The sequence below is a fragment of the Momordica charantia genome, assembly GCF_013281855.1.
Source record: "Momordica charantia cultivar OHB3-1 chromosome 2 unlocalized genomic scaffold, Mcharantia_2.0 BLBB01000002.1, whole genome shotgun sequence".
NCBI lineage: Eukaryota > Viridiplantae > Streptophyta > Magnoliopsida > Cucurbitales > Cucurbitaceae > Momordica > Momordica charantia.
This window is the reverse complement of record NW_028275160.1, coordinates 2,339,365-2,355,000: the sequence shown is the minus strand read 5'-3', so window position 1 is coordinate 2,355,000 and position 15,636 is coordinate 2,339,365. Positions and strand designations below refer to the sequence as shown.

The 15,636-nt window shown below is 31.5% G+C and overlaps 1 long non-coding RNA gene across 1 annotated transcript in view; it reads right to left on the bottom strand.

Annotated features, from left to right (window-relative positions):
- LOC111010996 (uncharacterized) overlaps positions 1–15,236 on the bottom strand; it is a 24,965-nt gene extending 9,729 nt beyond the window's left edge. Inside the window, exons 1-3 of the long non-coding RNA XR_002601398.2 lie at positions 14,800–15,236; positions 14,290–14,381; positions 13,999–14,196 (exon numbers count right to left, since the gene is read on the bottom strand). This is a non-coding gene — a long non-coding RNA (uncharacterized LOC111010996). The remainder of the gene's footprint in view (positions 1–13,998; positions 14,197–14,289; positions 14,382–14,799) is intronic.
- Between the last annotated feature and the right edge of the window lie 400 nt (positions 15,237–15,636).

The window sequence follows — 15,636 nt, the reverse complement described above, 5'->3', positions numbered from 1 at the left end:
CAAACAAAAGAAATAGTAAAGAGAAACTAGTGGAAGAAGATTCAAAGGAAGAGATAAGGACTATATGCATAGGAGAAGGATGACCCAACATTGAGAAACATTCTAATCAAACAACACTTGTATCATTTAAAAAATGATTCTTTGATTAATAGAGTATGCTTGGTTCAAACAAGAGGCTCATAGAGTCAAAAAAAAAAAAAAAAATAGTAAAGAGAAACTAGTGGAAGAAGATTCAAAGGAAGAGATAAGGGCTACATGCAGAGAAGGACCCAACGTTGAGAAACATTCTAATCAAACAACACCTATCATTACGTTGAGAAAAATGACCCTTTGATGGAATCTAAACACAGACCAAATCAATCTGGATATTTTTCAAGGAAAAAAGATCGACCATACATATTGTATTCAATAAGCAAAACAACATAATAAACCCAACTTTTAAATAAACAAGAAAAAACTATTGTAAAGTTTATAAACTAATTAAAAAATGAAACATTTTCAGAAGATAATTACTTACACAAACATAGCATGCCATCTTACACATCCTGTACACTGCAGTTTTACTATGCTACCCAAATATAAAATAATTACAATCCATTATGTTCACAGAAAAAGAAAAATCCATATAAGTGCATGTTGAAAATCATGAATGAAATGCTACTTTTTTTTCAACAAGATACGAACTTCTCATTGATCTATAAAACGGAACAAACTCTTCAAAAATTGAATTCTAGTCTCCACTTTTTTTTCAACAAGATACGAACTTCTCATTTATCCAAACAAAGCATCTTCCTTCCTCCTTAAATACATACATAGCAAAAAAACTAAACAAATAAAAAACTTTGCCCTTTATCCATCTTATTGACCAATACAATCCAACTATTCCCTTCCACCAATAACTCTAATATCTTTTATTCTAGTACTTCCATTGTTTCATCTCCCTAAACCATCTTATCCCGGACACTTATTGACAATTCAAAGAAAATATCTTTGTTCCATCATCATAATACTCTTTTTACTTTGCAAATCTCTACAACACCTTTTCCTCACTTTGTCCCAAAATAAACCTTACTAATTGGCAGCTATATCATTATCTCCGATCCAATAATGACAATAACTTTTCAAAAATTAAATTCTAGTCTCTACTTTCACCCAAAATCTCATTATCCAAACAAAGTACATTCCTCCTTAAATACATAACAAATAAACTCAACAAATCCAAAATATTGTCCATTATTCGTCTTATTGACCAATACAATCCAACTATTCCATTCCACCAATAGCCCTAACATCTTTTATTCTAGTGCTTCCATTGTTTCAACTCCCTGAAACATCTAATAACTCCCCGAAACATCTTATCAAGAAAACTTATAGGTAATTCTTGTTTCAACTCCCTGAAACATCTTATCAAGAAAACTTATTGGTATTTCTAATAAAGTATCTTCTTCCAATCATCTTAATACTCTATCCACTTTGCAAATCTTTAGAAACCTTTTTCCTCACATGTCCAAAATTAACCTTATTATTTAGTGGCTAAATCATTGTCTCCAATCTAAAGAACAACAAGAACACTTCAGACAAAAAATTTCAATTCCAATCTCATACTTTAATAAAAAATTGCTTTATCCAAACAAAGCATCTTCCTTCCTCCTTAAATACATAATTAATAAACTCAACAAATCCAAAAGATTTTCCTTTATCCATCTTATTAACCAATACAATCCAACTATTCCCTTCCACCAATAACCAATACAATCCAACTATTCCCTTCCACCAATAGCCCTAATATCTTTTATTCTAGTGCTTCCATTGTTTCATCTCCCTATAACATCTTATAGAGAAACTTATTAGTAATTCTAAGAAAATATCTTCGTCCCATCATCTTAATACTCTATTCACTTTGCAAATCTTTACATCCCTTTTTTCCTCACTTGTGCCAAAATAAACCTTATTATTAGGTAGCTCAATCATTATCTCCAATCCAAAGAATGACAAGACCTTTTCAAAAATTGAATTCTAATCTCTACTTTAATCCAAAATCCCTTTATCCAAACAAAGTATCTTCCTTCCTCCATAAATACAAAACAAATAAACTCAACAAATCCAAAAAATTGTCCTTTATCCATCTTATAATTGTCCAATACAATCCAACTATTCCCTTCCACCAATCGCCGTAATATCTTTTAGTCTCGTGCTTCCATTGTTTCAATTCCCTAAAACATCTTATCAAAGAAACTTATTGGTAATTCTAAGAAAGTATCTTAACCTCATCATCTAAGTACTATATCCACTTTGCAAATCTTTACAACCCTTTTTCCTCACTTGTCCCAAAATTAACCTCATTATTTGGTAGCTCAATCCTTATCTTCAATCCAAAGAACAACAAGAACTCTGAAGCCAAAAAAATTGAATTCTAGTCTGCATACTTTAATCAAAAATCCCTTTATCCAAACAAAGTATCTTCCTTCATAAATACAAAACAAATAAACTCAACAAATCCAAAAAATTGTCCTTATCCATCTTAAATAATTATCCAATACAATCCAACTATTCTCTTCCACCAATCGCCGTAATATCTTTTATTCTCGTGCTTCCATTGTTTCAATTCCCTAAAACATCTTATCAAAGAAACTTATTGGTAATTCTAAGAAAGTATCTTAACCTCATCATCTAAGTACTATATCCACTTTGCAAATCTTTACTACCCTTTTTCCTCACTTGTCCCAAAATTAACCTCATTATTTGGTAGCTCAATCCTTATCTCCAATCCAAAGAACAACAAGAACTCTGAAGCCAAAAAAATTGAATTCTAGTCTGCATACTTTAATCAAAAATACCTTTATCCAAACAAAGCATCTTCCTTCCTTCTTAAATACATGACAAATAAACTCAACAAATCCAAAAGATTGTCCTTTATCCATCTTATTGACCAATACAATTCAACCATTCCCTTCCCCTAATATCTTTTATTCTAGTGCTTCCATTGTTTCATCTCCCTAAAACATCTTAATAAGTCTTGAAACTTATTGGTAATTCAAAAAAAATATGTTCATCTCGTCATCTTAATACAATATCCACCTTGCAAATCTTTACAAACCTTTTTCCTCACTTGTCCCAAAATTAACCTTATTATTTGGTAGCTTAATCATTATCTCTAAACCAAAGAATGACAAGAACTCTATCATTATCTCTAAACCAAAGAATGACAAGAACTCTTCAAAAATTGAATTCTAGTCTCTACTTTAATCCAAAATCCCTTTATCCAGACAAAGTATCTTCCTTCTTCCTTAAATACATAACAAATAAAGTCAACAAATCAAAAAAATTGTACTTTATCCATCTTATTTACCAATACAATCCAACTATTTCCTTCCCCCAAAAGTCCTAATATCGTTTATTCTAGTGCTTCCATTGTTTCATCTCCCTAAAACAACGTCATATGTTTCGAACTTCTTGGTAAATAGAAAATATCTTCGTCTTGTCATCTTAATACTCTATCCACTTTGCAAATCTTTACAACCACTTTTTCTCACTTGTCCCAAAATAAACCATATTATTTGGTAGCTCAATCATTATATCGAATCCAAAGAATGACAAGAACTCTTCAAAAATTGAATTCTAGATTCTACTAAAATCCAAACAAAGTACTCTCCTCCTTAAATACATAACAAATACGCTCAACAAACCCAAAACATTGTCCTTTATCCATCTTATAACCATTCCCTTCCACCAATAGCCCTAATATATTTTATTGTAGTGCTTCCATTGTTTCAACTCCCTGGAACATATTATCAAGGAAACTTATTGGTAATCCTAAGAAAGTATCTTCGTCCCGTCATCTTAATACTTTATCCACATTGCAAATCTTTACAACCCTTTTTCCTCACTTGTCTCAAAACAAACCTTATTATTTGGGAGCTCAATCATTATCTCCAATCTAAAGAATGACAAGAACTCTTCAAAAATTAAATTCTAGTCTCCACTTTAATCTAAAATCCCTTTAGCGAAACAAAGTACATTCCTCCATAAATGCATAACAAATAAAATCAAGAATTCCGAAAGTTTGTCATTTGTCCATCTTATTGAATAATACAATCCAGCTACTACCTTCCACCAATAGCCCTAATATTTTTTATTCTAGTGCTTACATTGTTTCATCTACCTAAAACATCTTATCCAGGAAACTTATTTGTAATTCTAAGAAAATATCTTCGTCCCATCATCTAAATACTCTATTCACTAAGCAAATCTTTACAACCATTTTTCCTCACCTGTCCCAAAATAAACCATATCACTTGGTATCCAAATCATTATCTCTAATCCAAAGAATGACAAGAACTCTTCAAAAATTGAATTCTAGTCCCTACTTCAATCCAAAATCCCTTTATCCAAACAAAGTATCTTCCTTCCTCCATAAATATATAACAAATAAACTCAACAAATCAAAAAAAAATTCCTTTACATATCTTATTGTCCAATACAATCCAACTATTCCCTTCCACCATTAGCACTAATATGTTTTATTCTCTTGCTTGCATTGTTTCAACTCCTTGAAACATCTTATCAAGGAAACTTATGGGTAATTCTAAGAAAATATCTTCGTCCCGTCATCTTAATACTTTATCCACTTTGCAAATCTTTACAACACTTTTCCCTCACTTGTCCAAAAATTAACCTTATTATTTGGTAGCTCAATTCTTATCTCCAATCCAAAGAACGACAATAACTCTTTCAACCAAAAAATTGAATTCTAGTCTTCTACTTTAATAAAAAATCTCTTTCTCCAAATAAAGCATCTTCCTTCCTCCTTAAATACATATAACAAATAAACTCAACAAATCCAAAAGCTTGTCATTTATTCATCTTATTGACAAATACAATCCAACTATTCCCTTCTCCCAAAAGCCCTAATATCTTTTATTCTAGCGCATCAATCGTTTCATCTCCCTAAATCATCTTAATAAGTTCGAAACATCTGGGTATTTCTAAGAAGATATCTTCATCTTGTCATCTTAATACTCTATCCACTTTGCAAATCTTTAGAATCCTTTTTTCTCACTTGTCCCAAAATTAACCTTATTAATTGGTAGCTCAATCATTATCTCCAATCTAAATAATGACAAGAACTCTTTAGACAAAAAAATTGAATTCTAGTCTCATACTTCGGATAAAAAATAAAAAATCCCTTTATCCAATCAAAGCATCTTCCTTCAGCCATAAATACATAACAAATAAATACAACAAATCCAAAAGATTGTCCGTTATCCATCTTGTGGACCAATCCTATCAAACTATTCCCTTCCACCAATAGCCCTAATATCTTTTATTGTAATGCTTCTATTGTTTCATCCACCTAAAACATCTTATCAAGGAAACTTATTGGTTATTCTAAGAAAATATCTTCGTCCCATCATCTTAACACTCTATTCCAAATCATTACAACCCTTTTTCCTCAATTGTCCCAAAATAAACCTTTATTATTTGGTAGCTCAATCATTATATCCAAAGAATGACAAGAACTTTTCAAAACTTGAATTCTAGTCTCTACTTTAATCCAAAATTCCTTTATATAAACAAAGTATCTTCCTTCCTCCTTTAAATACATAAAAAATAGACTAAAGAAATCCAAAAGATTGTCCTTTATTCATATTATTCTCCAATACAATCCAACTATTCCCTTCCACCAATAGCTCTAATATCTTTTATTTTGGTGGTTCCATTGTTTAATATCCCTGAAACGTCTTATCAAGGATATTTATTGGTTATTCTAAGAAAGTTTCTTCATCCCATCATCTTAATAGCCCATCCACTTTGCAAATCTTTACAACCCTTTTTCATAACTTTTCCCAAAATTAACCTTATGATTTGGTAGCTCGATCCTTCTATTCAATTCAAAGAACGACAAGAACTCTCCAGACAAAAAAATTGAATTCTAGTCTCATACTTTAACAAAAAATTCCTTTCTCCACACAAAGCATCTTCCTTCCTCCTTAAATACGTAACAAATAAACTCAACAAACCCCAAAGATTGTCCTTTATCCAGCTTATTGACCAATACAATCCACCTATTCCCTTCCACCAATAGCCCTAATATCTTTTATTCTAGTACAAAAAAAAATTATTGTTTCATCTCCCTATGACATCTTATCAAGGAAACTTATTGGTAATTCTAAGAAAATATCTTCGTCCCATCATCTTAATATTCTATTCACTTTGCAAATCTTTACAACCCTTTTTTCCGCACTTGTCCCAAAATAAACCTTATTATTTGGTAGCTCAATCATTATCTCCTATTCAAATAATGACAATAAGGCTTAAAAAATTGAATTCTAGTCTATACTTTAATCAAAAATCCCTTTATCCAAGAAAAGTATCTACCCTTCGTCCTTAGATACATAACAAATAAACTCACTTGTCCCAAAATAAACCTTATTATTTGGTAGCTCAATCATTATCTCCTATTCAAATAATGACAATAAGGCTTACAAAATTGAATTCTAGTCTCTATAATCAAAATTCCCTCTATCCAAGAAAAGTATCTCCCTTCGTCCTTAGATACATAACAAATAAACTCAACAAATCCAAACGACTGTTCTTTAACCATCTTATTGACCAATACAATCCAACTATTCCCTTCCACCAATAGCCTTAATATCTTTTATTCTTATCCATCCATTGTTTCAACTCCATGAAAAATCTTATAAAGGAAACTTACTGGTGATTTCTAAGAAAATATCTTCGTCCCATCATCTTAATAGTCTATCCACTTTGCAAATCTTTAGAAACCTTTTTCCTCGCTTGTCTCAAAATAAACTTTATTATTTTGTAGATCAATCATTATCTCCAATCCAAAGAATGACAACTCTTCAAAAAATTGAATTCTAGTCTCTACTTTAATCCAAAATCCCTTTAGCCAAACAAAGTACCTTCCTCCTTAAATACATAACAAGTGTAAACTTAATAAATCCAAAAGATTGTCCTTTGTCCATCTAATTGAATAATACAATCCAATTATTCCCTTCCACCAATAGCCCTAATACCTTTTATTCCGATACTTCCAATGTTTCAACTCCCTCAAATATCTTATCAGGGAAACTTATTGGTAATTCTAAGAAAGTATCTTCATCCCATCATTTGGTACTCTATAAACTTTGCAAATCTTTTCAATCATTTTTCCTCACTACTCCAAAAATTAACCTTATTATTTGTAGTAGCTCAATCCTAATCTCCAATCTAAAGAACTAAAACTCTTACGACAAAAAAATTGAATTCTAGTCTCGTACTATAATTGAAAATACCTTTATCCAAACAAAGCATCTTCCTTCCTCCTTAAATACATAACAAATAGACTCAACAAATCCAAAAGATTGTTCTTTATCCATCTTATTGACCAGTACAGTCCAACTATTCCCTTCCACCAATAGCCCTAATATCTTTCATTCTAGTGCTTCTATTATTTTAACTTCCTTAAACATCTTATAAATGAAACTTATTGGTAATTATAAGAAAGTATCTTCATTCCGTCACCTTAATACTCTTTCCATTTTGCAAATCTTTACAAACCTTTCTCCTCACTTGTTCCAAAATTAACCTTATTATTTGGTAGCTCAGTGCTTATCTCCAATCCAAGGAACGACAAGAACTATTAAGTCAAAAGAATTGAATTTTAGTCTCATACTTTAATAAAAAATCCCTTCATCTAAACAAAGCATCTTCCTTCCTCCTTAAATACGTAACAAAAAAAACTTAACATATCCAAAAGATTGTCCTTTATCTATCTTACTGACCAATACAATCCAATTATTCCCTTCCACCACTAGCCCTGATATCTTTTATTCTTGTGCTTCCATTGTTTCATCTCCATAAAACATATTATCAAGGAAACTTATTGGTAATTCTAAGAAAATATCTTTGTCCCATCATCTTAATACTTTATTCACTTTGGAAATCTTTACAACACTTTTTCCTCACTTGTCCCAAAATAAAGCATATTATTTGATAGCTCAATCATTATCTCCAACCCAACGAATGACAAGAACACTTAAAAAATTAAATTCTAGTATCTACTTTAATCCTGTTCCTCCTTACATAACAAACAAACTCAACAAATCCAAAAGATTGTTCTTTATCCATCTTATTGACCAATACAATCTCACTACTCCCTTCGACCAATAGGCCTAATATCTTTTATTCTAGCGCTTCCATTGTTTCAACTCCCTAAAACATCTTATCAAGGAAACTTACCAGTAATTCTAAGAAAGTATCTTAACCTCATCATCTTAGTACTATATCCACTTTGCAAATCTTTACAACCCTTTTTCCTCACTTGTCCAAAAATTAACCTCATTATTTGGTAGCTCAATCATTATCTCCAATCCAAAGAACGACAAGAACTCTATAGACAAAAAAAAAATTGAATTCTAGTCTCATACTTCAATCCAAAATCTCTTTATCCAAACGAAGCATCTTCCTTCCTCCTTAAATACATAACAAATAAACTCAACAAATCCAAAAGATTGTCCTTTATCTATCTTATTGACCAATACAATCCAACTATTCCCTTCCACCAATAGCCCTAATATCTCTTATTCTAGTGCTTCCAGTGTTTCATCTCCATAAAACATCTTATCAAGGAAACTTATTGGTAATTCTAAGAAAATATCTTTGTCCCATCATGTTAAAACTCAATTGAATTTGTTACAACCCTTTTTCCTCACTTGTCCCAAAATAAACTTTATTATTTGGTAGCTCAATTATTATCTCCAATCCAAAGAATGACAAGAACTTTATCCAAATAAAGTATCTACCCTCCTCCAAAAATATCTCTACTTTAATCCAAAATCCCCATCTTCCTTCATCCATAAATACATAACAAATTAACAAAACAAATAAAAAAAATGGTCCTTTATCCATCATATTGTCCAATACAATCCAACTATTCCCATCCACCACTAGCCGTAATATCTTTTATTCTCGTGCTTCCAATGTTTCAACTCCCTAAAACATCTTATCAAGGAAACTTATTGGTAATTCTAAGAAAGTATCTTCGTCCCATCATCTTAATACTCTATCCACTTTGCAAATCTTTACAATGCTTTTTCCTCACTTGTCCCAAAATTAACCTTATGATTTGGTAGCTCAATCCTTATATCCAATCCAAATAACGACAAGAACTCTTTAGACAAACATTCTTTCAAGATTTTGTATCTTTCTTTGAACATTTTGTTCATTTTCTTCTCTTCAATGAAAAGTTAGCATCTTGTTAAGAAAAAAAACAAAAAATGTCTCATACTTTAATAAAAAATCACTTTCTCCAGACAAAGCATCTGTCTTCCTCCTTAAATACATAACAAATAAACTCAACAAACCCAAAGATTGTCCTTTATCCAGCCTATTGATCAATACAATCCACCTATTCCCTTCCATCAATGGCCCAATATCTTTTATTCTAGCTTAAACATCTTATTGTTTCATCTTATTGTAAGAAAATATTTTTGTCTCACGATCTTAATACTCTATTCAGTTTGTAAATCTTTACTTTCCTTTTTCCTCACTTGTCCCAAAATATACCTTATTATTTGGTACCTCAATCACTATCTCAAATCCAAAGACGAATGACAAGAAGCTTCAAAAATTGAATTCTAGTCTCTACTTTAATCCAAAATCCCTTTATCCAAAAAAAAGTATCTCCCTTCATCCTTAAATACATAACAAATAAACTCCACAGATCCAAAAGATTGTTCTTTATCCATCTTATTGACCAATACAATCCAACTATTGCCTTCCACCAATAGCCCTAATATCTTTTATTCTAGTGCTTCCATTGTTTCAACCCCCTCAAACATCTTATCAAGGAAACTTATCGATAATTCTAAGAAAGTGTCTTCATCCCATCATCTTAATACTCTATCTATTTTTCCTCACTTATCCTAAAATAAACCTTATTATTTGGTAGCTCAATCATTATCTTCAATCCAAATAATGACCAGAACTCTTCAAAAATTGAATTCTAGTCTCTAATTTAATCCAAAATCTCTTTATCCAAACTAAATATCTTCCTTCCTCCTTAAATACATAACAAATAAACTCAATAAATCCAAAAGATTGTTCTTTATCCATCGTATTGACCAATACAATCCAACTATTCCCTTCCACCAATAGCCCTAATATCTTAAATTCTAGTGCTTCCATTATTTTAACTCCCTTAAACATCTTATGAATGAAACTTATTGGTAATTCTAAGAAACTCTTTATCCAATCAACGAAAATTGAATTTTAGTCTCCCACTTCAATCAAAAAACCTTTTATCCAAACAACGAAATCCAAAAGATTGTCCTTTATCCATCTTATTAACCAACAATCGAACTATTCCCTTCCACCAATAGCCCTAATATCTTTTATGTCAGGGCTTCTGTTGTTTCAACTCCATCTTTGTCACATCATCTTAATACTTTATTCACTTTGCAAATCTTTACAACCTTTTCTTCCTAACTTGTCCCAAAATTAACCTTATTATTTGGTAGCTCAATCATTATCACCAATCCAAAGAATGACAAGAACTCTTCAAAAATTGAATTATAGTCTCCACTTTAATCCAAAATCCCTTTATCCAAACAAGGTATCTTCCTTCCTCCTTAAATACATAACAAATAAACTCAACAAATCCAAAAGATTGTCTATTATCCATCTTATTGACCAATACAATCCAACTATTCCCTTCCACCAATAGCCCTAATATCTTTTATTCTAGTGCTTCTATTGTTTCAACTCCCTACAACATCTTATCAAGGAAGCTTATTGGTAATTCTAAGAAATTATCTTCGACCTATCATCTTAATATTCTATTCACTTTTCAAATCTTTACAATCCTTTTTCCTCACTTGTCCAAAAATTAACCTCATTATTTGGTAGCTCAATCATTATCTCCGATCCAAAGAACGACAAGAACTCTATAGACAAAAAAAATTGAATTCTAGTCTCATACTTCAATCCAAAATCCCTTTATCCAAACGAAGCATCTTTCTTCCTCCTTAAATACATAACAAATAAACTCAACAAATCCAAAAGATTGTCCTTTATCTATCTTATTGACCAATACAATCCAACTATTCCCTTCCTCCAATATCGCTAATATCTTTTATTCTAGTGCTTCCATTGTTTCAACTCCATAAAACATCGTATCAAGGAGACTTATTGGTAATTCTAAGAAAATATATTTGTCCCATCATGTTAAAAATCTATTGAATTTGCAAATCTTTATAACCGTTTTTCCTCACTTTTCCCAAAAAAAACCTTATTATTTGGTAGCTCAATCATTATCTCCAATCCAAAGAATGACAAGAACTCTTAAAAATCCCTTTATCCAAATAAAGTATCTTCCGTCCTCCATAAATATCTCTACTTTAATCCAAAATCCCCATCTTCCTTCATCCATAAATACATAACAAATAAACTCAACAAATAAAAAAAAATGGTCCTTTATCCATCATATTGTCCAATACAATCCAACTATTCCTTTATCCAAATAAAGTATCTTCCTTCCTCCATAAATATCTCTACTTTAATCCAAAATCCCCATCTTCCTTCATCCATATATACATAACAAATAAACAAAACAAATAAAAAAAAATGGTCCTTTATCCATCACATTGTCCAATACAATCCAACTATTCTCATCCATCACTAGCCGTAATATCTTTTATTCTCGTGCTTCCAATGTTTCAACTCCCTAAAACATCTTATCAAGGAAACTTATTGGTAATTCTAAGAAAGTATCTTCGTCCCATCATCTTAATACTCTATCCACTTTGCAAATCTTTACAACGCTTTTTCCTCACTTGTCCCAAAATTAACCTTATGATTTGGTAGCTCAATCCTTATATCCAATCCAAATAACGACAAGAACTCTTTAGACAAACATTCTTTCAAGATTTTGTATCTTTCTTTGAACATTTTGTTCATTTTCTTCTCTTCAATGAAAAGTTAGCATCTTGTTAAAAAAAACAAAAAAAAACGTTTCATACTTCAATAAAAAATCCCTTTCTCCAAACAAAGCATCTTTCTTCCTCCTTAAATACATAACAAATAAACTCAACAAACCCCAAAGATTGTCCTTTATCCAGCTTATTGACCAATACAATCCACCTATTCCCTTCCATCAATGGCCCAATATCTTTTATTCTAGTGCTTAAACATCTTATTGTTCATCTCCCTAAAACATCATATCAAGGAAACTTATTGGTAATTGTAAGAAAATATTTTTGTCCCACGATCTTAACACTCTATTCACTTTGCAAATCTTTACTTTCCTTTTTCCTCCCTTGTCCCAAAAAAAAAACCTTATTATTTGGTACCTCAATCATTATCTCAAATCCAAACAATGACAAGAAGACTTCAAAAATTGAATTCTAGTCTCTACTTTAATCCAAAATCCCTTTATCCAAAAAAAGTATCTCCCTTCATCCTTAAATACATAACAAATAAACTCAACAAATCCAAAAGATTGTTCTTTATCCATCTTATTGACCAATACAATCCAACTATTCCCTTCCACCAATAGCCCTAATATCTTAAATTCTAGTGCTTCCATTATTTTAACTCCCTTAAACATCCTATCAATGAAACTTATTGGTAATTGTAAGAAACCTTTTATCCAAACAACGAAATCCAAAAGATTGTCCTTTATCCATCTTATTAACCAACAATCCAACTATTCCCTTCCACCCATAGCCCAATATCTTTTATTCCACGGCTTCCATTGTTTCAACTCCCTAAAACATCTTATCAAGTAAAGTTATTGGTAATTCGAAGAAAATATCTTTGTCACATCATCTTAATAATTTATTCACTTTGCAAATCTTTACAACCCTTTTTTCCTAACTTGTCCCAAAATTAACCTTATTATTTGGTAGCTCAATCATTATCACCAATCCAAAGAATGACAAGAACTCTTCAAAAATTGAATTCTAGTCTCCACTTTAATCCAAAATATCTTCCTTCCTCCTTAAATACATAACAAATAAACTCAACAAATCCAAAAGATTGTCTTTTATCCATCTTATTGACCAATACAATCCAACTATTCCCTTCCACCAATAGCCCTAATATCTTTTATTCTAGTGCTTCTATTGTTTCAACTCCTTAAAATATCTTATCAAGGAAACTTATTGGTATTTCTAAGAAAGTATCTTCGATCTATCATCTTAATATTCTATCCACTTTTCAAATTTTTACAATCCTTTTTCCTCACTTGTCCCAAAATTAACCTTATTGTTTGGCAGCTCAATCATTATCTCCAATCCAAAGAACGACAAGAACTCTTTAGACAAAAAAATTGAATTCTAGTCTCATACTTTAGTCAAAAATCTCTTTATCCAAACAAAGAATCTTCCTTCCTCCTTAAATACATAACAAATTAACTCAACAAATCCAAAAGATGGTCCTTTATCCATCTTATTGACCAATACAATCCAACTATTCCCTTCCTCCCATAGCCCTAATATCTTTTATTCTAGTGATTCCATTGTTTCAACTCCCGAAAATATCTTATTAAGGAAACTTATTGGTAATTCTAAGAAAATATCTTCGTCCCATCATCTTAATTCTCTATCCACTTTGCAAATCTTTACAACCCTCCAACAATTCTTTGTTCTACAATTTAAATTTGCCTATTCCTATTCATAGTCCTTCCACCATAATACATGTATCTTTTCAACTTAAAGTATATAATCTCTAAATGTTATCTTTCCATTTTCACTTTTCAAGGAAAATATCAATAATTCTAAGAAAGTATATATATTTGTGCAGTCAATTTATGTGTAAAATTCATATAAATTCACAACCAAAAATATTGTAAAATATCATCCATAACTTGTTAAAACAGATTAACAATTATGCAATTATTAACAAATACCCTAGAATAATGGCAAGATCTCAACAGTGATCCAAATCGTGATCTCTCAAGTGAAAATTGCAAGTTAATAAGTTGGAGAACTCTACCTGCTACGGCACTTAAAGTGATCTGATTTTGACCTCGCCAAATTTGACCTCCATCGCCAACTCCTTCCATAACATCGTTCATGCAACCCGAATGGGTAATACGCAATGTTTCAATTCCAACATCCAATTCATCGCCCAATTTCGGGAAGAGAATCCTCCTCGTTGAGAACCAAAAATAACAGCTCCCGACCATGCATCCTGGTAATTCACATTAAAACAGAGTCCATAAAATTCGAATTCCCAATCGAGGAATTAACATTAACATCATCTAATAAAATGGCAAAAACGTACATTACATGACACGTGACGAACTCTGTCGTTACACACAATAACAATGCCTCCATGCCAAGAGCCAATAAAGCCGTGTCTTTTAAACTCCTAACCTGCCATGTTTGACATTCATAATGTTAATAAAATTCTAAAAAAAACGGGGAGTGCCTGCTTGATAATAAACCCCTAATCCGTTACCACAACCACGAAGCATACAAAGTCATCTATGTATGTATAACATGCCAAAAAAATTAAAAAAATAAAAACCCTAATTAACCTCAGAAGTTCTCTAATCCAAAGAAACCCAAATAAACACACAGAGGGAAAGGAGAAAAGAGAAGAGATGAATAAATAATCAATGAGAGAATGCGTTGATTAAGATGGCAAATAAGATAATATCAATGGCATAAGAGCGGAAACCAACAACAACAAAAGAAAAGGAAAAAAAAAAAGAATCGGAATAGCCAGCCGGACCCTTGAATTTGCAATCGAATCCCAGAACAACAAAACGCTGAAACGGAGTTGTATTACCTCTACTTTTTCATCAACGAGACCAGAAGCCTTCTTTCGATTATGCGCTACGCTCTCTTTTTATCCCAGTGCCTGGTAGTGATCTAGGGTTTACAAGGTCCCAAAAACCACTCAAAAAGGCAGAGGCCGCGGCTCTGGTTCAACTCTGATGAGATCGTGAGAACAAGGCTGAAGAAGAAGAGAGGGAGAGTGAGGAATAAAATATATGGCATCGGACCAAGCCGGAGGCCTGTTGGACAGCGGCAATCATCCGCTGGAAATCCGCGGCTGGCGAGAGAGTGGCGATTCAACTTCCGACTGAGATGCTTAGTGTTAGGCGGGAAATTATAGACGACTGTGGCGCGAAAATTATTTGACCGTTGCGAAGAGCGGGTCGATGATATTAATGCCCATTTAATTTGTTCATTTCAGGACGTTTCTTCCGTGATTTTCCGGGATCTTCCAATTTCTTCCATATTTAAAAACGCTATCTTTTTTTTTTCGTTATTCTTTTTATATAAATAAAAACGATCTCGATTAACAATATACTACTTTTTGTTTGTACTTAAAAAAACTACTTTTTTCATAAAAAATATCAAATACATATATTAGTTTTCTTTTTTTTCAGTACAACTATATATACAGGTGATATAATATATTTTTTAAGCTTTTCCAATATATACTACTTTTTGTTTGTACTAAAATAAAAAAAAAACACGTTAAAAAAGATTAATATTAAAAAAAATAAATCACTGACGGAGCCTACGATTTTTTATTTTATTTTATTTTTTCTTTTGAAACAGAGCCTACGAATTTATAATAATTTGATTTTTTAAAAGGAGATAAATTTGAAAATAT